Source organism: Monodelphis domestica, chromosome 8 (genome assembly GCF_027887165.1).
Source record: "Monodelphis domestica isolate mMonDom1 chromosome 8, mMonDom1.pri, whole genome shotgun sequence".
Taxonomy (NCBI): Eukaryota; Metazoa; Chordata; class Mammalia; order Didelphimorphia; family Didelphidae; genus Monodelphis; species Monodelphis domestica.
Genome location: NC_077234.1, coordinates 202746167 through 202768415, shown reverse-complemented (window position 1 = coordinate 202768415; position 22249 = coordinate 202746167). Strand labels below are relative to the sequence as shown.

General features: G+C 37.6%; 1 pseudogene; it reads right to left on the bottom strand.

Moving 5' to 3' along the window:
- Positions 1–5252: 5252 nt before the first annotated feature.
- LOC100013943 (glycerol-3-phosphate dehydrogenase 1-like protein) lies at positions 5253–6195 on the bottom strand (annotated as a pseudogene).
- Between the last annotated feature and the right edge of the window lie 16054 nt (positions 6196–22249).

Genomic DNA, 22249 nt, shown 5'->3' with positions numbered 1-22249 from the left:
CATAAAGAGAGAACAGACAGACCAGGACAGAACTCTGAGAGTCCTACGGTTAGAGGGGCAGCCCCTGGTCTAGCAAAGGAAAGAAGTAGTAAGATAGAGAAGAGTAGAACAAGGAGACATTAGAGTCCTGAAAACCTAGAGAGAAGAGAGTATCAAGGAAAAAAGAGTGATCAACAGTGTTAAAAGCTACAGATAGGTCAAGGAAAATGAAGATTGAAAAAAAGGTTTATTGGATTTGGCAACTAACAAATCACCAGTAATCAGTAATATGAGACTAGGGCTCAGGAGAGAGATGAGGTTTGGCTATCTAAATCTTGGGAATATTTGATAACTAGACTTATAGGAGCAGCTGATGAGATTACCAAATAACTGAAGCAAAGAGGTTAAGTGACTTGTCCAGGGTCATATATGATCAGAAGTGAAATTTATACCCAGAGAAGGGTAAAGAAGCAGAGGGGATAAAGGATAGGGCTGAAGGGAGGGGAATGTAAAGAAGAACAGAAAGGAAAAGATGGGAAAGGGTAAAGGAGAAAACTAAAGAATAGAAATCCATAATTCATTTCAGTTACTCATGCCTGGAGAAAAGCCTAAACACCACCACATTCATCTACTGGCATGATAAAGATGGTGACTACTTGAAGGAAACATACTTTTAAAATCCAACTTAAAATAGGGACCACAAGCATATTTTAAGACATTTTAAAGTTAGCTGGTAGTTAAAAAGATTAAGTTTGAACCAAAGACCAACCACATAAGAGAATATTAGTGCTGTATTAGGGGCATACAGAGTGTTCAGGGAAGACTAGTACCTCTGGTTTGAGGGCTTGTTGAGCCCTTTTCAGGGTTGCTTTCCTTCTTTGGGGTCCACCTGCCACCCAGCTCTCACTTGTGGCACCAAGAAGCTGTATCATGACAGTCCTCAAAACTGTTGGTGAGTGGGAGGTAGGTGGTATCTATTCCAGGCATGTGAAGACTTTCCTGGATGGAAAGGGTGGATGGAAACAATTTATTCCAATAGTCATGAAGGCAATTGAAAGCAACTATGGTGAAGTGCTTAGAGCTTGGTTAGACATTGAAGAAGTCAAGGCTGTCAACTGCATCCTGAGCCATCTGACCAGTCATCTCGATGTCTTTTGTCTTGCCAATGGACTTTGATAATTCAAGAGGGAGTGAAACTGACTACTATGTGCAACTCTACCTCACTTCAGTCCAATTTATATATGAGCCAAAAGACTCAAAAAGAGTCAAAATGTCAAAAAAAGAGTCAAAAGTTTTCCCATTTTGTACGCAGGACAGCAGCCAGTGCTGTATTGGCCTCCAATCACATTGTACAATTTATTCTATCAGAAAAGACACCTATGCTAATTCTAACAGTATTGCAGAAGTTGAGATGTTTATTTATTAAATTAAAGGAAAGAAGAAGAGATGATATTTGAAAAAATATTTAATACTTTAGTCAATTTCTATAAGCAAGAATAGTTTCTAAGCATTTCATAGAGCTAACCCAAAGACATGAAGCAATGAGAGATTAAATGGTGGCACAATATAACAGAAATAATCTTGAACCTGTAATCAAGACACCTGGGAAGAATCCTGGCTTTGACACTTACTGGCTGTATGTATGATAAAGGGCATGTCACTTAAATCTCTAGGTCTCAGTTTCCCCATCTGTAAAATGGAGATAATAATACTCATACTACTTTCCAACAGAGTGAATAGTGTCAGGAAATCCTGATTTCAAATCAGACTCAGGCGCTTACTAGCTGTGTGATCCTGAGCAAGTCATTTAACCCTGTTTGGCTCACTTTTATCATCTGTAAAATCAGATGGTGAAGGAAATAACAAACCACTCTAGTATCTTTATCAAGAAATCCCAAATGGGATCACAAAGAATTGGACACAATAGAAAAGACTGAACAACTACTAGAAAGAGCTGCTATTAGGAAAGCATTTTCTAAACCATAAAGCATTATAGAAACCTGAGATATTTTTACACATCATGCAAAACACCCCTCAGACCCAGCCACCACTATTATACTTTGATCTTATTGTTGAGCTGAATATTCTAATCAAGCCCTTCTAATAGGCTATGGAAAATAATTGTTAATGATGTTTCCATGACTTGAAGGGGTCCAAATGGGTCTGATTCTTCTCAAGATTCACAATGGGAAAAGAGAACACAGGAATGGAAACAGGATACAAGCTGGGTTGAAACCTGAACACAAGTACTGTTAAAACTGCAATGAGAGATCCAGGATGGAAGCTAGATAGCTGCCAGGGAACCACAATAAAGCAAGTACATAAAATCAAAGATCTCACACCCTCTGATAGGGCTCGCCAATTCCCTGTTTCCTTTTTGATGGTAAACTGGGAAGTTCAGGAGGCATTTCCTTTTGCATCTCTGCTGGACCCAGGAACAGGCTATTGAGACAGTAGACTTGTTATTCCTGTAATCAACTACTGGCTTTGGAACCAGGAACTATAATAGGATTTTACATAAGCACTAACTTAATTTGCTAAGTGGCCTTTCTTCAGTGACTCAGTTTCTTCATCTGCAAAATAAAGGCCAAAATATTTGCATCTTCAAAAGGTTTTGTGAGGATTTCATCAGCTCTTCTTGTCAAACAACAAGCATTTATTAGTTATACATGTGCTGGGCACTATTCTAGACACTGGGGATACAAATACAAATACTGAATCAATTCTTACTCACAAAATGCTTAAATTTTAATTGTGGTGACAAAAATATGCTTATATAGGTATGTGTATATAATATATACAAATAAATTCAAAGTAGTTACATACTAATTGTTATTCTATAACATATTTATCATAGTGTACTAACTGTACCTACTCACATCCTAAGGCAGTTATCATCAGCATTTATCAATTAGATGTACTGAATATGAAGTTGAGCAAGTTCAATATGTATTCTGCCCCTTATTTTATGGAGAGAGGGTAGTTATGTTGCTCAGTAGATAGAGAGCCAGGCCTGGGGACAAGAAGTCCTAGACTCAAATCTGGGTAACCCTGAGCAAGTCACTTCCCCCCCCAAATGCCCTTACTGCTCTTCTGTCTTGAAACTGATACTTAGTATTGATTCTAAGACTGAAGGTAAGAGTTTAATTTAAAAAATACTGATATGATGAAGGGCAGCTAAGTGGCTAACAAGATAGCCAGTCAGCCTGGAGATGGGAGTTCTTTGGTTCCGATCTGGTCTCAGATACTTCCTAGTTGTGTGATCCTGGGAAAATCAAGTATTCCCAGGGGCAAGTGACTTAACCCCAAATTCCCTAGACCTTATTGCTCTTCTGTCTTGGAATAGATAGTACAATTCCAAGACCAAAGGTAAGGTTGTTTGTTTGTTTTTTAAATAGTGATATGATGGAAAGAACAATGGATTGATTTACAGTTAAAAAGATCTGAGACACAAATGCTATGTGACCATTAACAGATCATTTTAAAGCTTGAAGTCTCAGTTTCTTCATTTGCAAAATAACGAGATTAAATTAGATGATCTCTAAGGTCTCTTTCCAAATCCTAATCTAAGATCCTAAAAACTTGTAAGAATGGCAAAAAATGACAAGGACCTATAATGAAAAAAATAAGTTAATGTAAAGTTAGAAAACAAAAGAGATACATACAGGCACCTACTGGGTTATTGAACTAAAGAAGAGTATAGAAATAGCATTTCCAAAGCAAATCACTATGACTTTAAAATGTGAGAGATTATAAAAATTTTATTTCAAATTAAGGCAATCCAGAATATCTAATGTGTGTCCTGGGCCAAGGATCTGAGATTCAACCAGTGGTGAGGGAAAGAAGTATCACTTCCCATAAGAACTATTACAGGTATACCTCATGCTATAAAACAGAAGAGTCTCTTCTAAACAGGTAATTCAAATACTCATAAACTGGACAAAATTCCAAAAACACCGGGGAGGCTGCTAAGAAACCCTTTGGTAAAACATGCAATTACTCCTTCATCTATCCCCTTTTCAACATGGCATGTTCTTTATCAGAAATTGCTTCAAGGATAAACTAACTATGAATCATAATCTCATTATAGCTCTCAAGAGAGGTGGAAATGAGATAGTCTCCATACTTTTTTTTGTTTTGTTTTTTACATCAAGAATTCTATATTTGGCAACAACACCAGGCTGGGAAAGCCTTTAAGCAGTCTTAGAAAATATTTAGGAAATGGGGAGGGGAGAGGGCATGTGGTTTTTACAAAATTGTTCTTAAAATTCTAAGCCTAAGCAATATCACAGAAGAGTGAGAGAGGGGAAAAAGGACCATGACCCCACACCAGCCCTGCCATTGCCAGTGGACTTCCAAAAGAGCAAAACAGCAACCAAACAAGATTATGATAAATGCAAGAAACTGTAGAAATAGGAACAATATAGGTATAACCTGACTTAATTAATAAATCAGGTATAACCTGATTTAAAATGACATTCAGAAAAACAAATGCCCCACAATATTAATCAAAAACAATGTTGACTCTTATTAGACTGTGAACTCCCTTGCAGGGATTGTATTTTGCCTTTGTCTCTGCCCTCTCTTTATCCCATCCCTGAAATTAGAACAGTGCTTGGTACATAGTAGGTGCTTATTAATAAAAGCTTCTTGGTTTGACTTAAGGCAGGAGGCAAAATTCTCATTGTATATTTGATGTATTGAATAGATGAATGTCATCCCTTCTTTCCCATCCATCACAATAATGCTGGTTAATTTTTTAAAATAAAATTACTATAACCCAAAGACATAATACTAATGAGTTCAATTTAAAAACAAAGAAAAAGAAATGAGTAAATATAGTCCCTATTTCCCCAGCTATCAAAATGGGGGTAATTAAAAAAATGAATCCAAAAGATTTTGTGGGTTTGGAGGCCTTCCCCTACACACAGTAGGACATATACATGCACAGACAGATGTTATATAGATTTAGCTGTGCAACACTTGTTTGATGGCATCTTAAACACCCACAACTTGGCCAATGCAATGAGTCCACCAATCTATCCAGCAGTAGGCCATCCATCCATCCATCCATCCATCCATCCATCCATCCATCCCCTCTCCACTTGGGCTAGAAAATAATGAATCTGGAGAAATCCACCAACATTCATTCATGTCTGGAGTAGGATGTCAGGAAAGAAGTTTCTGGCCTCAACCATCATTGCTGCCTAAATCTATGGGTCACTTGGAAAGGCAGAGGCTGCCCAGGCACTAAGCATCATCCCATTTAGATCTCAGTGGCTCTGGAGGCAGGAAAGCATCTTCTGGACTGCCCCATCTTCATAGCAGATTTGATAGACAGGCATAAACAGGGAAAACTTATCCAGGGTGCCCTTCTGCTTGAGGATAAGGTACACTTGAAATTTGAGATCCCTGAGATCCCATTTAAAATTTCTTTTCTCAATTCCTTAATGGTTTTTTCCTGTCTTTATGAATACTTCAACTATTCTCTGATTAAGGTCCCTCTGGCATGTGGTAATTAAGTTAGCCAGGCTGCTGCAGTTGTCCAGAAAGGTGGCCATGGATATCTTCCCTTTGCAAAAGATCTTGGTGAAGAAGGTCATTTCCATGAGCCCCAGCCAAATGATAACAGCCTTGATGTTGTCTCCACAATAGAGCCCATCACAGAAGTCAGCTCCTACCCCCACAATATTCTTGGATGAACTCACAGTTCTACAGAGTCAGCATCATCCACAATGGTGATTCGAAAATTTGGGGTCTGGAAGAGTTCCTTGAAGAGAAGCCCATTCTCCAAGTTTTTTCTGCTGCTGGTCTTCTCAGCAGCCACCACATTCATGATGTTGGAATCCATTAGCACACTGACACTGATGCCCATATTCTCTCAGATGGGATTTTGAGCCCTTCTGGGCCCTCATCAATTCCTTTGATCAGGGTGATCTCCAGAGCCTGCTTGGGCACTCTCCAAGGGATCTCATCACAGATCCTGTGAATGAACTTGTGAGGAATCCCAAACAACAAAAGGTCTGTGGCTTTGTTTAGCCTTGGGACAATGATTCTTGGAGGAGGAGGCGGCCAGCAATTCCAGTACCAGAACCAAAGGACCCAGGTCCAGCCTTTGCCCTGCTCGCCAGTCTCCTGCTCCAATGGGCAGTCTCCACACTTCTTAAAGCTGAAAAGGGATACTGAGAGAGTCCTCCTCTTTTCCAATGGTTTCATACACTCTATCAAGCCCAGGGATGGTAGTGATGCTCAATAATTTGTTTAAGATCCTGTCAAAGTACTAGATATTAATCCGCAGTAGAAAAATCCATTCCTGAAAAATAGTTTGTAAAACTACTAAGACCTGTGGTTGTAGACCCCAAATTATAGCTGCAATCACCACTGTAGCATTTTAGTGCTACAGTTACATTACATGTTCTTTGTATCAGTAAAAACATTTTCTTTTCTCATACTCCTGTTTGAACAACATTTTCCTTATTAATCATAAAATATTGTAATCTGTATGCTTGGTATTTTGGAATCTGCCAAATACCTGAATTCCCAATAATTATTCACAAAGTCTGTTCACAGTGGCAGAAAGACAAATATTTTTTTCTTAAATTTGATTACTTATCCATTGTGACTCATGAAAAAAATATATAAGATATTAACAAAGTCCTGTTTCTTATAAGTTCCTGATCAGTAGAAGACAACTTCAAAGGGAAAAGGAAATCTTGAAAAAAGTGTGTATTATTGTTCAATTTTTTGAAGGCATCCATAATCCCTTTCTCCCCTTTGGGCCCCACTCACCTTCCTTTTAAAGGTCAGAACTAGTCATCTAGTCTATACACAGATTATTTGCCATTCCATTTAGCCTTGGGTCTGATACTTTACTCTAACGTTCAGAGATTGTCTCCAAGAATGACCAGGAAAGAAGGCTTTGAGGCCAACTTCAGGTAAGGTGAGTCTGTTTTGGCAAAGGAAGAAAAAGAAACTGTAGAAAAGCCAAGAAAATAGAAAATGGAAATCTTTATCAAAAGTGTGTCTGGAAAGAACAGGAGAATTAATTCTGTCCATCTTGACAAAGACATGATAACTGTGGGGCTTCTCACTGAGGCAGTTTTCTAGATGTTTATTGTTGGCAAAAATGTTTGAGTAGAATCGCATTTCAATGAGCACCATGATCAAAAGAAGGATCTTTGAGGGGAAAAAACAAATTGGATGGAGAGTAAATAGCTTGATATTTTTATGTGGCCAATAACATGGAGAGAAAGCCAGTTTTAGGAATCATCTCTGACATATACTCTTGACTCTGTGGTTCTCAGCAGACCTCTTAACTCCTCAGTCCCCTAGTCAACTCTTTGAGATCCTTAGTTGCAGAGAAAGCATCGATCTGTTTTGATAGAAGTTTTCTCAGTAGGAGTTTCCTATGCCAATGAAGTCAAAGATTAAACCTACAATGTTATGGATGATATAGTATTAGCCAACAAAATATTTCTTCTTTAAACTTAGTTTCACCAGAAATAAGAAATCACTTGTTGATTTGGATTTCACTGAAAACAAATGCACATTTTTCACAAAAACAAAACAAAACATGAGTAATCTGTCTTGAGGGTACCAGCCTATTTAGGAATACTTATCTTGGGCAATATGACTTAGACCTGTATTACTAATACTTTATAAGTGAACCCTACCTTACTTCAATGCTTCAATGAATCCATGATACTAGAATAGATACTTGCTATCCCCAAAAGATTGTAATTCAAATATGCTTTTCTATTCTTTGCAAATTCTTATTCAAGGCATTCTATAATTTCCCAGAAACACAAATTTTCAGAGTGGCAAGTGATATCAGGGAAAGATCAACCCATGCATGAGAAACAACAAACCTGACAAGCAGTCATCATCCATGTAATCTTTGCTTAAAGACCACCAATGAGGAAATCCACTCCATTTCTGTAATGGATCTAAATTGGGTTGCTCCACTATTGGCATGATATGCTCAACATGTTAGAATTCTTTCTCTGTATCTTGAAATATCCTGTGGGTGCCTGCCTATCTAACTCTTGTTCTAACCACATGTCCAAGCTTTTTCATGCCATATATGACTTTGATATTTGCACTATTTCTTATATACTAGTACATTACACCCTACTTACACCCTCCATAGAATTTTTCATGGCCTTTTGGATCACCTGCAATTTTGGTATGTCTGAGATTTTAGTGTAGCATGATTTGGAGCCACAGAGAATCATTAGAAGATTATGCAAATGTGATTCCAACAGAATAGAGAACTTTCAACATAGGATCACCCTCAACCAGTTCAGATTTCAACCCCACTACGAGAGCACAGATGGGGGAAAATAATATGCATTTATATAGTATAAATATATTTATATATATATTATATGTCAGACTTTGACCAACAAATCTCAGTTGATCTTCAGAATAATACTGAGAAGTAGGTGTTGTTATAATCTCCATTTTACAGTTAAGTAAACTGAGACAGGCAGAAGAAGACTTATCCAGCCAGGATCATCCATCTACAAGTGCTTGAGGCTGGATTTGAACTCAGATCTTCCCAAGTCCAGGCTCAGTGTCCTATCTCCTTGGTCAATATGAACAGATAAATAAATCCTGGAGAGTTGCTTGAGTAAAGGGTCTCACAGCTAGTAAAAATCAAAGGCAAGATGTGAACTCTGGTCTTCCTGACTTCAAACTCAACAGTGTGTCCACTATGCTACACTGTCTGTTACTGAGAATTTATTGATGTTTAAAAGGTAGACTTTGGTAGCAGGTAACATCTACTTGGGTTCACTGAAAATATTGTACATCTCAGATGAGATTCAATAGATCTTTTTCCATCTGATAGAATTATTTAATAAGCTCTTTTTTGTTTGTTTGTTTTTAGACCCTTACCTTCCATCTTAGAATCAATACTAGGTATCAGTTCCAAGGCAGAAGAGGAGTAAAACTAAGGCAATTGGGATTAGTCTACCCAGAATTACACAACCAGGAGTATCTGAGGCCACATTTAAACCCAGGACTTCCCATCTCCAGGTCTGGTTTTCTATCCACTGAGTCTGTTTAGCTGCCCCTTCAGTAAGCTTTCTATCAATCAGTAAATCATAACTTGGGAAATGTCTTTTTTTCTACACTTTCCCCCCCTGTTTTTACTAGGCTGATCTCTTTCAATGGCCATGGATCTCCCTGGAGGAGAATGTTCTGGACCTCCATTCAATTAGCAAATTCAATTCATTTGAGCAAGCTTTGATTGAATATTTACTATGTACCAGGTTCTGATGATACAAAGACAAAAATGAACCTTAAATTTGGAAAAATTAGACCTTCAAAGAGGAAACCTGTAATTATAAGTAAATTAATCAACAAACATTTTTGAAGTGCTTATGTGCCAGACACTTTGCTAGGTACTATTTATCTTAATTTAAAAAAAAATTTAAATTTATCTATTTATTTTGTTACACTAAAATATCCAGGTAACTTCCTCCCTCCTTCTCTTTCCCCATTATAGAAGGCATCATTTGACAGAAATTCCAAAGAGATAATAAGGAAAAAGACTTGTTCAAAAAAATTTATAGCTATGCTCTTTGTGGTGGCAAAAAATTGGAAAATGAGGGGATGCCCTTCAATTGGGAATGATTGAACAAATTATGGTATATGCTGGTGATGGAATACTATTGGGCTCAAAGGAATAATGAATTGGAGGAATTCCATGTGAACTGCAATGACTTCCAAGACTTGATGCAGAGTGCAGACCAGAACCATGAGAACAATGTACTTAATGGCCTTCTCTACTAGCAGCAATGCAACAATCCAGGACAATTCTAAGGTACTTATGAGAAAGAAGCTATCCACATCCAGAGAAAGAACTGTGGGAGTAGAAACACAGAAGAAAAACAACTGCTTGATCACATGGATTGATGGGGAAATGATTGGGGATGTAGATTCTAACCAATCACCCTAGTGTAAATATTAATCTGGAAATAGCTCTTGATCAATGACACATTTAAAACCCAGTGGAATTGCTTGTTGGCTATGGGAGGGGTTGAGAAGAGGGGAGGGAAAGAACACGAATCATGTAACCATGGAAAAAATTCAAAACTAATTAATTAAATAAATAAACTTAATTTAAAAATAATAAAATAAACTTCATTAATTAAATTAATTTTTAAAAAATTAATAAAGAAAATGAAGGTCAAGCAAGGAATGTGAATGAAATGCTGGCTTTTTTGCAAAATTTAAAGCAGATAAGATCCATAAATGCTGCTTCTAATTATTCACAGGGGTGCATGAAATATTATCCAAACATTTTACTAGCTTTTCCTCTTATACAAACCTAATTCTACATTCATTTCTTAACAGAGGCATGACAAATTTATTACAAAAAGTAAGTCGATTCTATTGCATGCATGAGTCACAGACCTCCCCACACTTAAGGATAAGTGGGGTGTAATCTGGTGATTAAATCTAAAAATGGGCAGGGGAGAGTTAATCCTTTCTTCACAGCCTGTGGTTAAGAAGACTGGAGTTCCAATTTAATCCCAGGTATTTACTAGCTATTGAGGCTGTAGGCAAGTACTAAATACTCGCTGCCTGCCTCAGTTTCCTCTACTGTAAAATCAGACTAATTGTATCTGCCTTTAGGACTGTAGTGAATATAAAATGAGATGACAGTTGTGAAAGAGTTACTCCAGTGCCTGGAATACAGTAAATGCTTAATACTTATTCTCTTCCCTCATCATTTAATATGATTGTTTATTCCTTCCAGAATCCTCTTTAAATGATCTCACTAATTATTTGGCCTGAATCTCACACCAAACTTCGCCCAAATCTCTTCTCCTCCATTGTTTTATGTCATTTTATGAAAACACTTCCCATAATATTTAGTCTTCTTTCTCTGTATTGTTTTATATATGAGCTTATATTCTAAATCAGTATTGCCTTCTCCTGCCTCCCTTTTCTAATTGGCACAGAAATAAAATGTTTATTGGCTAAGGTGATTTGTTTTTGTTTTTTTAGCCTTCTTATTTTGTTAAATGTTTTATATTAGTTAAATTCTTTAAAAGATCAATAATAAAAGCAAATGTCTTTTCCTATATTCATAACAAAAAGCTTATATAAATAACTAAGGCTAGAGTAATTTTATTTGCATACAATGTCTTCTCTGCTTTGTTGTAATTTGATGTCAATATTGACCTCTTAGGTAAATGATCAAAGATCTGATTATATAGATAGCTGAATAAGAAATAATTCCAGCATCAGTAGCTAAGGGTTTACTGAAATTAAAATGTGGTTCATTTCATTCTTTTCATGGCTATTCATTGTTTACCAAGAAGGATACCTTCCAAATCTCTTTTTAATAAGCTTATGCATAAAAACTAATCAAATAGATAAATAGCAAACCTGATTTTTTTAAAAAAAAATTAAACCCTTACCTTCCATCTTGGAATCAATACTGTGCATTGGTTCCAAGGCAGACTGGTAAGGGGTAGGCAATGGGGGTTAAGTGACTTGCCCAGGGTCACACAGCTGGGAAGTATCTGAGGTTAGATTTGAACCTAGGACCTCCCATCTCTAGGCCTGGCTCTCAATTTACTAAGCTACCCAGCTGCCCACAAACCTGATTTTTAAAATTCACATCAAAATCAAAATGATTCTTTGTCACATCAAAAATGAAAAAAGGACAACAAAAGAGAACATAAAGATAATTACAAACTATTTTGCTTAATTATATGCTGACAAGACTAATAACAGAGAAAACAAGAAAACTTATAAAAACATAAGCTATTTAGATTTTTTAAAAATAGTCTCAATGACTCAGCGTCAGAAAAAAAAAATTGAACAAGTCATAAATGAACTCCCAAAGAAAAAACTTTCCAGGAAGTACTAGATAGACTTACAAATGAATTCTGTTTAATAAAAATATATGGCTATATCATTAAATGCTGAAAAGGCTTTTGAAAAAATCTAATACTGTTTCTATTAAAAATTATAAGATATAAATAGGAATAAGTAGACCTTTACTTAATATAGTAAATAGTATATAACTAAATGTATCCGCAAAGACTATATGAAATAGAAATGAGTTAAAAGCCTTTCCAGTAAGAACAGTGATAAAGCAGGGGTGCCCACTGTCACTGATACTACTTAACGTAATACTAGAAATGCTAACTTATAACATTAAAGACAAGAACATGAAATTGAAGAAACAAACACAGGCAAGGAGGGGGAAAGCTATCACTTTTTGCAGATGATAGATTGTATACTTAGAAACCTCTAAAGATCCACAAAAAACATTCATTGAAACAAGTAATAACTTTAACAAGGTTGCAGGATATTAAACAAATCCACACAAGTCATCAGCATTTCTATATATAGCCAACAAAGTCCCGCAGAAAGAGCTAAAAAGAGAAATTCCATGCAAAATAATTACAGAAGTTATATAATATTTGGAACTACAAGCTTCACCAAGGAACCAAATAAATCTAACTGTAGTATACTCTTTGCAGAAATAAAGACTGGACAGAATTTCAACTAACTTTATATTTGAGCTACCTTTTCCCCAGATACACAAGAGGAAGAGAATTCAATAACTATTGAAGGGGATGGAGGGAGCGACCCAATGGCACCCCTTCAGAAAGTGCCTCACGGACCCCAAGGAATGAAGCAAGTTTGCAACACAGAGCCTATCTGGTATTTCCCACCATTATGGTGTCTCTGAGATACAGACTTTTCAAAACACCTGAGCTCCAAGGCAAGCAGCGTCTGTTGCAGCTTCCCATCTTTTCTTCCTTGATTTGTTCCTCTCACAATCCTTTTCCCTCTAAGATTCTCTGACCAGCAGCAAGCTGTCTTTGAGTAGCTGAGGCGAGGCATGCAGGTACTTTCAGAAAACAAACACCCCACGGAACTCAATTTATCTCTGTTGGTCTTTTGAGTCATTCAGAACCAGCCCCATTAATAAGACAAACAAATTGGAGACATTTTAGTTGCTCATGAGTAGGTCAATAAAATACAATAAATTTTACCAAATAAATTCACAAATTCAGTTTTAATCCAAACTCCTAAAAGTGGATTTTTGCAAACCTACAAAAAATAACAAAATTCAGAATGAGAAACCAAAGGTCAAGCAAAGGGTAAAAATCAATGACTTGTTCCGGAAGGAGTTCTATCAGCACCAGACCTCAAAGCGTGCCATAAAGCAATAATCATTAAAATGCTTTGGTCCCAGGGCAGTTGGGAGCAGCAAGGGCAGAGCACCAAGGCTGGAATCAGGAAGACTTGGGTTCAAATTTGGCCTCAGATACTCTATGTGACCCTGGGTAAATCACTTAACCCTGATTGCCTAACCTTTGCCACTCTTCTGTCTTAGAATTAATACTACAAAAGAAGGCAAGGGTTTAAAAAATGATTTGGTCCTGGTTAAATAAGAGAGCAGATGATTCATGGAATAAATTAGGTATACGGTATACAGAAACAAAACAACATAGAATTCAACACTGGATTTTAGTATATCCTGATAATGGCATTTTGTTCAACAAATCCAAAGTTCTGTGTTATTAGGCTAAAAATACATTTATTTGACAAAGACTGCAGGAGAAATTAGACAGCCATCTGGCAAAAATTAAGTTTAGATCAGCACCTCATACCATCCACCATGATGAGCTCAAAAGGTATAAATGACCAACCTCTAAAAGGTTAATTCATAAACAAATAAGAAAAAAAGAAGAGGGGGCAGCTGGGTGGCTCAGAGTATTGAGAGCCAGGCCTAGAGACGGGAGGTCCTAGGTTCAAATCTGGCCTCAGACACTTCCCAGCTGTGTGACCCTGGGCAAGTCACTTAAACCCCATTGCCTAGCCCTTACCACTCCTCTGTATTGACTCCAAGATGAAAGGTAAGGATTTAAGACAAGAAAAAAGAAAAAAAGAAGAGATACAGGAAGAATTCATGACTAAACAAGGGAAAAGAGTGGACTACAGAAGATAAAATGAAGCTCTAATTATTATAGAATTTAAAAGGCTTTGTACAAACAACTCTAATGTATAAATTAGAAGAGAAAGAAGTATTTATGAAAAAGACTTCTTAGCAAGTTCCTCTTATATGGGGCTTATAGCCAAGATTCCTAAAGAATCAATTCAAGTTTATAAAACTAAGGAATATTTCCCAAAAGATAAATGATCAAAGAGCATGAACAAATAATTTTCAAAATCAGAAATCCAAGTTATCAACAATGATATGGAAAAGGCACTCTAAGACACCTTATTAGAGAAATACAAATTAAAGCAATTTTGAAGTTGTAGTCCATATTTATCAGATAGACAAGGATAAAAAAATGAAGAAAATTAGAAATGTTGGAGGAATTTTAGGAATACAAACACTCCAAAGCAATACTGGTGAAACTCTGAATTGGTCCAGCCATTATGGAAAACAATTTTGGAACCATTCCCTAAAAGTTAACCAAAATTTACCTACCCTTTGACCCAACTATGCTACTGCTAGACCTTAACACAAAATATTTCAAAGAAAGAGGAAAAGGAACCATACATACAAAAATGCTTATAGCAGCTCTTTAATGGTAGCTGAAAATTGGAAATTAAGAGAATATCTTCCTATTGAGGCAGCTAGATGTACAGAGGGTAGAGTACTCGATGTGAAGGCAAGAAGACTTGAGTTCAAATCTAACATACATTTTCTAGTTGTGACCTTTGGCAAATCGCTTAATCTCTACCTGACTCAGTTTCCTCAACTAGAAAATGGGGATAAGAAAAGCGCCTACCTGCCATGACATTATTTGTAAAGCATAAAGCACCGTACCTGGCTTACAACAGAAGTTTAATAAATATTTGTTCTCTTCTCTATGAGGGACCAACTAAACAAACTGCGAAACCTGATTATAATGGAAAATTATTTGGCCATAAGAAATGATAAGACAGAGCAGTGGTTCTCAACCTTTCTAATGCTGTGACTCCGCAATACAGTTCCTCATGTTGCAGTGACCCCAAACCAAAACATTATTTTGGTGGCTACTTCAAAACTGTAATTTTGCTACAGTTATGATTCGGAATGTAAATACCTGATATGCATTATGTATTCTCATTGCTACAAATCAAACATAATTTAAACATAGTGATTAATCACAAAACAATATTTAGTTATATGTTGAGAAATATTAATCCAGCAGGAGGCAGCCTGAGCGCTGGGGCGGGATGTAAGTCCTGCCTGGGGAGGGGGTCCACAGATGCTGCCTTCTTCTTCCTGTTGTCTCCCTCCAGCTCTAGCTGAGGCTTCACTTTGCTGGGGTTACTCGGCTCCGTTATCCGCTCCAGGAGTTATCCACTCCAGGACTCGTTCTTAACCCCTCCTGAGCCAGCGCCAGGGTGCTTTCTCTGGGTCTCTGTTTGAGTCCAGTCTCCAGGCAACAGGGGAAATCCATCGCCCCTCACAGGGGGAGGGCTGCTGATAGGTAACTAATATTAGTACAATGTGCGGGCAGCAGGGTCCCCGTTCTTTCCAAGATCTTGCTGTAAAGTAGCACGATTTCTCAGCGGCTAAAGCCATTGGAAATATGTATTTTCCAATGACTTTAGGCGACCCCTGTGTCTTGGTTGTTCGACCCCCACCGGGGTCGTGACCCACAGGTTGAGAACCGCTGAGATAGAGGAAACCAGAAAGACCATATGAACTGATATTGATAAAAAATAGGAGAATAACATACAATGATAATAATAGTATAGATTTTTTGAAATTTTGAAAGACTTTAAATTAATGCAGTGAGTTAAATGAAGACGAAATACTCCATTCACCTCTTGAGAGGTGGTGATACACTTAAAATGCAGAAAAAAACCCATATTTTCAGACATAACAAATGTGAGAAATCATTTTGCCAGTGTATGCAGCTATGTTTTGAAAGCTTTCTTTTTCTTATTTGCTCAGTTGGAGAGGGGATATAGTAACAGGGGCAGATTTATATTTGAAATACTTGTAAATTTAAAAAATCAACATCATAAACTTGTTAAAAAGAAGTGTATATATGCTATTCATGTATGAAGCTACCAAGAAGGCTACAAGCTTTTTAGAGGAGGAAGGAGGGAAGGGAGAAGAGGACTGGAGTGGAAGAAGGAATTGAGGACAGGAATTCCTTCCATGGGGCACAGTACCCTCAATGATCTCGAAAATCCACATATAATCTCTTGGCCCTCCCATTGTGCCAGAGAAGCTCTGCATTTTTTTCTTTTTCTTTTATGTTTATAGTACCTTATTGTAAAATTTGGGTTAAGTATTTGGTCATTGGCTATATGTAGGCCAGTATTAAGATATCTCTACATTTCTAATTTGTATATTGTCAGATGGCCTTTATATTCTTTTTGCAAACTTTAACTTTTTATGTGTTTTATTTTTTACCTATTTTTTCATTTTCTTTCCAAACCCTTAACTTCCATTTTAGAATCAATACCATGCAAGGCAGAAGAGTTGTAAGAGCTAGGCAATGGAGGTATATGACTTGCCCAGGGTCAGAGAGCTAGGCAGTGTCTATGACTAGATTTGAACCCAAAGCCTCTCAACTCTACATTTGGCTCTCTAACCAATTAGTCACCTCGCTGCCCCCTTTTTATGTATTTTAACTAAAAAAAAAAGAAACTGTGCATATCTGTGGTATTAAAAGATAAAATATAATGATATTATACAATGCTATAGACATATTTTACGCATTTCTGAGTTTCTAAACTTTTTTGGGTCACCTGCAGCTTCCACAACCCGCCCCCCTCATCTCCATTTAATTTCAAATGTGACATCAAAACATTTCAATGACAGCTAGGTGGCACAATGAATGGAATGTTAGACCGGGAGTTAGGAAGACCCAAGTTCAAATCCAGCCTCAGACATTTACTAGTTGTGTGAGTCTGGTCATGTTACGTAGCCTGTTTTCACTTTCAACTATAAAATGGGGATAATAACCAGCACTTGTCTCTCAGCATTATTGTGAGAACAACTGAGAGAATAACTGTAAAGTGTTTAGCATAGTACCTAGCACATACTGTTATATAAATGATAGTTATTATTCTATATATTGTTATATTCTATACATCATGCTATATATTCCAATTTTGTTATAATTCTATATCATTCTATATATTGTTCTAGTATTCTATATATATTATAATTACATAAATTACATTGAAATTTTATATTATTTATAGAACATATAATTCTAAAATATAAATAAATCATATAATTAAATAATATATCGTTATATATTCTCTATTAGAATAATATAAATGATCATTTTATATTTATATTGTATATTATAGAATATTATAAATTCTAGAATAATATAATTATTAATATAATATTATATTCTATAGCACCTACTAGGTGCCAGACATTGTGCTAAGTGTTCTTACAAATAATATCTCATTAAATCATCAGAATGACAACTGCAAAATAGGTGCTGTTATCATCTCCATTTTATGGGTGAGGAAACTGAGAGAAAATGAAGTTAGGTGACTTGCCTGGCTAGGGTCCCCAGCTAGTGTCTGAGCCAAGCTTGGAAGTCAGGTTTTCCTGACTCCAGGCTCAGCACTGGGTCCTCTCCTTTCCTTCACACCTGAGTCATATTTTCCACCACATTATTTGTACTTTCCTCCTCCAGGAGGCCATTTTCTACCACATTTTTTTACTCTCAAAAGCCTGCTCTTCTGCCTTGGAACTAATACACAGCATTGGTGCTAAGACTGAAGTGAAGTGTTGAAAAAAAGGAGGTACGCCTTATTTCCATACTTTTCATGGGGTGTTATCTTTGTCTACCAATGTAAATGTCAGAATGCAAGCTACAGGCTTTTAGCCAGGTGAACAGCTCTGTGCCTCAGTTTCCTTGTTTAGAAAATACAGGTGTTGGTCTAGACGATCTCTAAAGGTACTTCCTAGCTCTAACATCTTGTGATTCTGATTGTGCTGCCATTAGACAAAAGACAGTCCCTTTGGCCAAGGGCAATCTGTAAGTGTTGGGGCAGCCAAGCCCCCAAACCAGAGCTTGTATCATGTCCTGGTCTGCCTGAGGAAAAGCCCCCTGTAGCAAGGACTCAGAGCTCATGCTCCTTCCCTGGCTCGTCTCCTCAATTCTCTTACTGGCTTGGCTCACGCAACCGGGATAACCATTTCCATAGCTGCTCCCCAAGAATGTTCTGGTTTTCTTTGCTCTCTTGAGCTAGAAGGGGTAACTCACCTGTCCCCAAGTTGGAATGTTTCTCCAAGAGCTTTTTCCCTGAAAGGCTACACAAAATAAAAATAAAGCCAAACAAAAAGAACCAAAGAACAGAAACTGGCGAGTTACGGAACACAGAGTTCTAGCCTACGGTAACTAAAACCCATATACAAATTGTCCCATTCAGCATTCTGGTCCTATTCTTGGCCTCAGAGCTGTCTAGGAATGTCCCCTTTCCCCCCACAATGGCAACCCTTGCATGATCTAGGCTTCTCCAACTCCCACCCTCTGAAGAGCCTGCGCCCTTCTGACTAGGAGGAAAAGAGGATCATGAGTCATTCCAAGGAGAATGATACCTTTATACTGCTCTAGGAACATGGTAGTCCGGGCAGTACAGCTGGCACACACTGAGGCGTCTTGCCTCCATTCCTCACAATTTGCCCAGAGAATGAGTTTCTGGCTAGATCTATGATTTCTCAATGTAGAGAGAGATCAAGGTGGGAAAATGTCCTACTCTAATGGAGATCAGTAAGTGTTCTGCTAGTGATTGTCCTAGAGAAAGGGTTCTCAGCTTGGGGTCGCTAAACGTTTAGGTGATGTGCTGATAACTTTATTAAATATAGTTGGTTTCCTTTATAATGCTACATATTTTATTTTATGCATTGAAAGCATCATTCTGAGAAGAAGAGGTCTGTAGGATTCATCAGACTGGCTCATGACTTCCAAAAAAGGTCTTAAAAGCAGAGTTTTTAACTTGGGACACTACCTGGGGGCACAGAGAGGCTCAGCAACTTGCTAATAGTCACACAGACATATCCAAAATGGTGCTGAATCTTTCCTGATTCCAGAGTTGACCCTGTGGCCCCTGGTGGATTGTTTAATCATTATCAGTTGTGTCTGACTCTTTGTGACCCCATTTGGGATTTTCTTGGCAAAGATACTGGAGTGGTTTGCCTTTTCCTTCTCTAGGTAATTTTACAGATAAGAAAACTGAAGCAAATAGAGTTAAGTGACTTGCTCAGGGTCACACAGCTAGTGTCTAAGGTCACATTTGAACTCAGGAAAATGAGTTTTTCTGACTCCAGGGCTGGCATTCTAGCCTCTGTGTCTTCTAGTTGCACTGTGGGGTTATGAGCGATTAAAAAGCCCCAAAGCTCTTTCTTTTGATAAAGAGGAGGAAATAAGCATTTATCAAACGCATATTGTGTGAGCACTTTACTTAGCATTTTACAAATATCATCTCATTTGAGTCTCACAACCTTGGGCAATAGGTGCTCTCATTATGCCCATTTACAGATGAGGATGCTGAGGCAAAAAGAGGTTAGGTGATTTATCCAAGGCCACACAGTTTTTATGTATCTGAGTCTGGATTTGAACTTAGATCTTCTTGACTCTACTCCCAGTGCACTATTCACTGGGCCACTTTGCTGCCTCGAGACCAGGTAATACATTATAGTTTACATTTCTAAAGCACTTTATCATACAAAATGTTTTATGTATTTCCTTTTTTTTGTTAATATCCTTTTTAATATTCCTTCCTTGATTACCAACCCTGTGAGGTAGGTGGCACAAATAACTAAAAGTCCCTAATTTTTTAAAAAATAGGAAACAAAGGCTCCCACGAGTTAAGTGAAATGCCCCAGGTGCCCGCCAGTAGGCAGAAAGGGAGTCAAACCTTTGGACCCTGAGTCCCATATCGTTTCTAGGGTACCGATGTGCCTCTTTAGAAATAGATTGAAAGTTTAAGGGGGCAACAAACTAATACAACTTCTAGAGAATTGGAAGAGATCAGAGAAATCATCCACCTGAAGTCTCTCATTTTACAAATTAGGAAACAGTCCCACCAACATGAAACCTGTAGGGCAATTTGCCCTGAGAGTCCAGCCAATCACAGAACTATCCCAAGACAAGACAAGTAGCTCTAGAATCCCTACAAGAAAGTTATTAGACAACACGGATGGGCAAAACCCAAATTTCTGTGTGTAATCGGCCTAATGAAGACCCCAACAACCCCCAACCCCTGGCCCTAGAGCTTTTCATATGGTGATCTTGTGGAGCTCTGGTAATGCCTAAAAATCTATTAGCAAAAATATTTCTTCTTCTCTTCCTGCTTGCCTTCTAAGTTTTCCAGATCCTGTGCCAGCAGCTTTCTTGTCCTGGAGATGCCCCTGTCCCTGCAGTCCTGCCTTCCAGTTGGTAGGTCACTGTCTGAGACCACAGTTTCAGGAAGTGCCCAGGCCCTCCATACTCTCTTCTCACCTTGGATCTGTCCTTGATTGAATGGGACTTTCCCACTTTACCCTCTTCTTCCTCCCACCCACTTCCCTACTTTCCAGCTTCTTTTTATGAGTCGTCTTCCCTCTTGAGGATGTAAGATCTGTTAAAGGAGGGATGGTCTTTTTCCTTGGATTTTTATTTTATTTAGAGTAGGGATTTCTTTTCTTGAATTTTTTTCCAATGTGTACATAGAAAGAGCTTAATACATGCTTTATTTGTTTATGTTACTCCTGAAAGTAAATTTTCATGAAGTTTTCTCTAGAATGTCAAGCAATGGAAGGACATACAAGTGCCTTGGGTGCCACCTTCATGGGACCCAGGTCTTGTAGGGCTCATGGGACCCAAAACGAAAGAACTATGGCATCCTCTCATACCTTCCTCCACCTCTTCCTCCTCCGCCCAAAGCAAGGGTCCCTATTGATCTCTGATACTACTTTTGGTGAAGATCCTCTTGGATTCCCAAAATAACCTTTGATGATTTCTAAGACGATAAACTTATATGATGTTTCAACTATCTCTGAAATGAGAAACTATATAAATGAAAACAAAACAAACATCTTTTCCTTATTCTTTGAAGGCAATGAAGAAAATAAAAACATGATGACTAAGTGAGGGCAAAAGTTGTTACTCAAATTATAGGCTCATTTTTAGAACAAGAAGGAACCTTGGAAGTCTAGTTCATTCACCTCTCTCCACCTCGCTTCTTGTTTTTATAAATGAGGAAACAGGCCCAGAGAGGTTAATTGACTCACTTAGCCAGTGTCACATAGATAGAGATAGAGGTAGGATTTGAATCCAGGTTTTCTAACTCCAGCAGCTGGGTGGTACAGCAGTTAGAGCACTGAGTCTGGAGTCAGGAAGACTCTATCTTCCTCAATTCAAATCTGGTCTCAGACATTTACTTGCTGTGGGATCCTGGGCAAGTCACTTAAACTTATTTACCTCAGTTTCCTCATCTGTAAAATGAACTGGAGAAGGAAATGGCAAACCAATCTAGTATGTTTGCCAAGAAAACCCTAGCACAGTCATGAAGAGTCAGACATGACTGAGAGGTGACTGCACAACAATTTCCATCTCCAGAACCAGTGAGTGCTATTTCCACTGAGTTTTGCAGTCTTCAAATGAGGCTCTAATTTCAACCAAGAAAGGTGACTCAAACATTGATATAAAGGGATTAGAAAGATTTGCAATGGGATATATAATCGATATTCGTCAAAAGCCCAAACTATTGAATCAATCCCATGGTCCACCGAGATCATCAATGATGAAAACTTGTTCAATATCCTCCATGTTCTTGACTTTGGTGGTTGTAGCTGGTCTTCTCAGTATGAGTATTGCCTTCATTAATACTTCATAACCCCTAGTAATTAACCTAAGAATATAGATTTAGATTTGAAAAGGACCTTCAAGATCATCTAGTCTATTCTTCTCATTTCACAGATGAGGAACAAAGGACAGAAGAGGCTACGTGACTTGTCCAGAAGTTACCCAAGTCCCTTGGGTAGTATTTGAATTCAGGTCTTCCAGACTCTAAGCACAATGCACTCACTATCTGCTTATGCTTCCTCAGTTCTAAATCATAAATCCCAAGTGCCAAATGAATATCAAAAAAAGGAGGGAAAAAAGCTTTTGTTTCCTTTCATTCCTTGAAAAATGGGTAATTATTAAGACATAAAGGAAGGATTTTTTGACTTATGTACTTGAAAGTGAGGCACTAAATTTAAAATAAGCTAGAACTAAATTTAAAATAATGGCAGGTACAAAAAAAGAACTATTTGTTTCTCATGAAG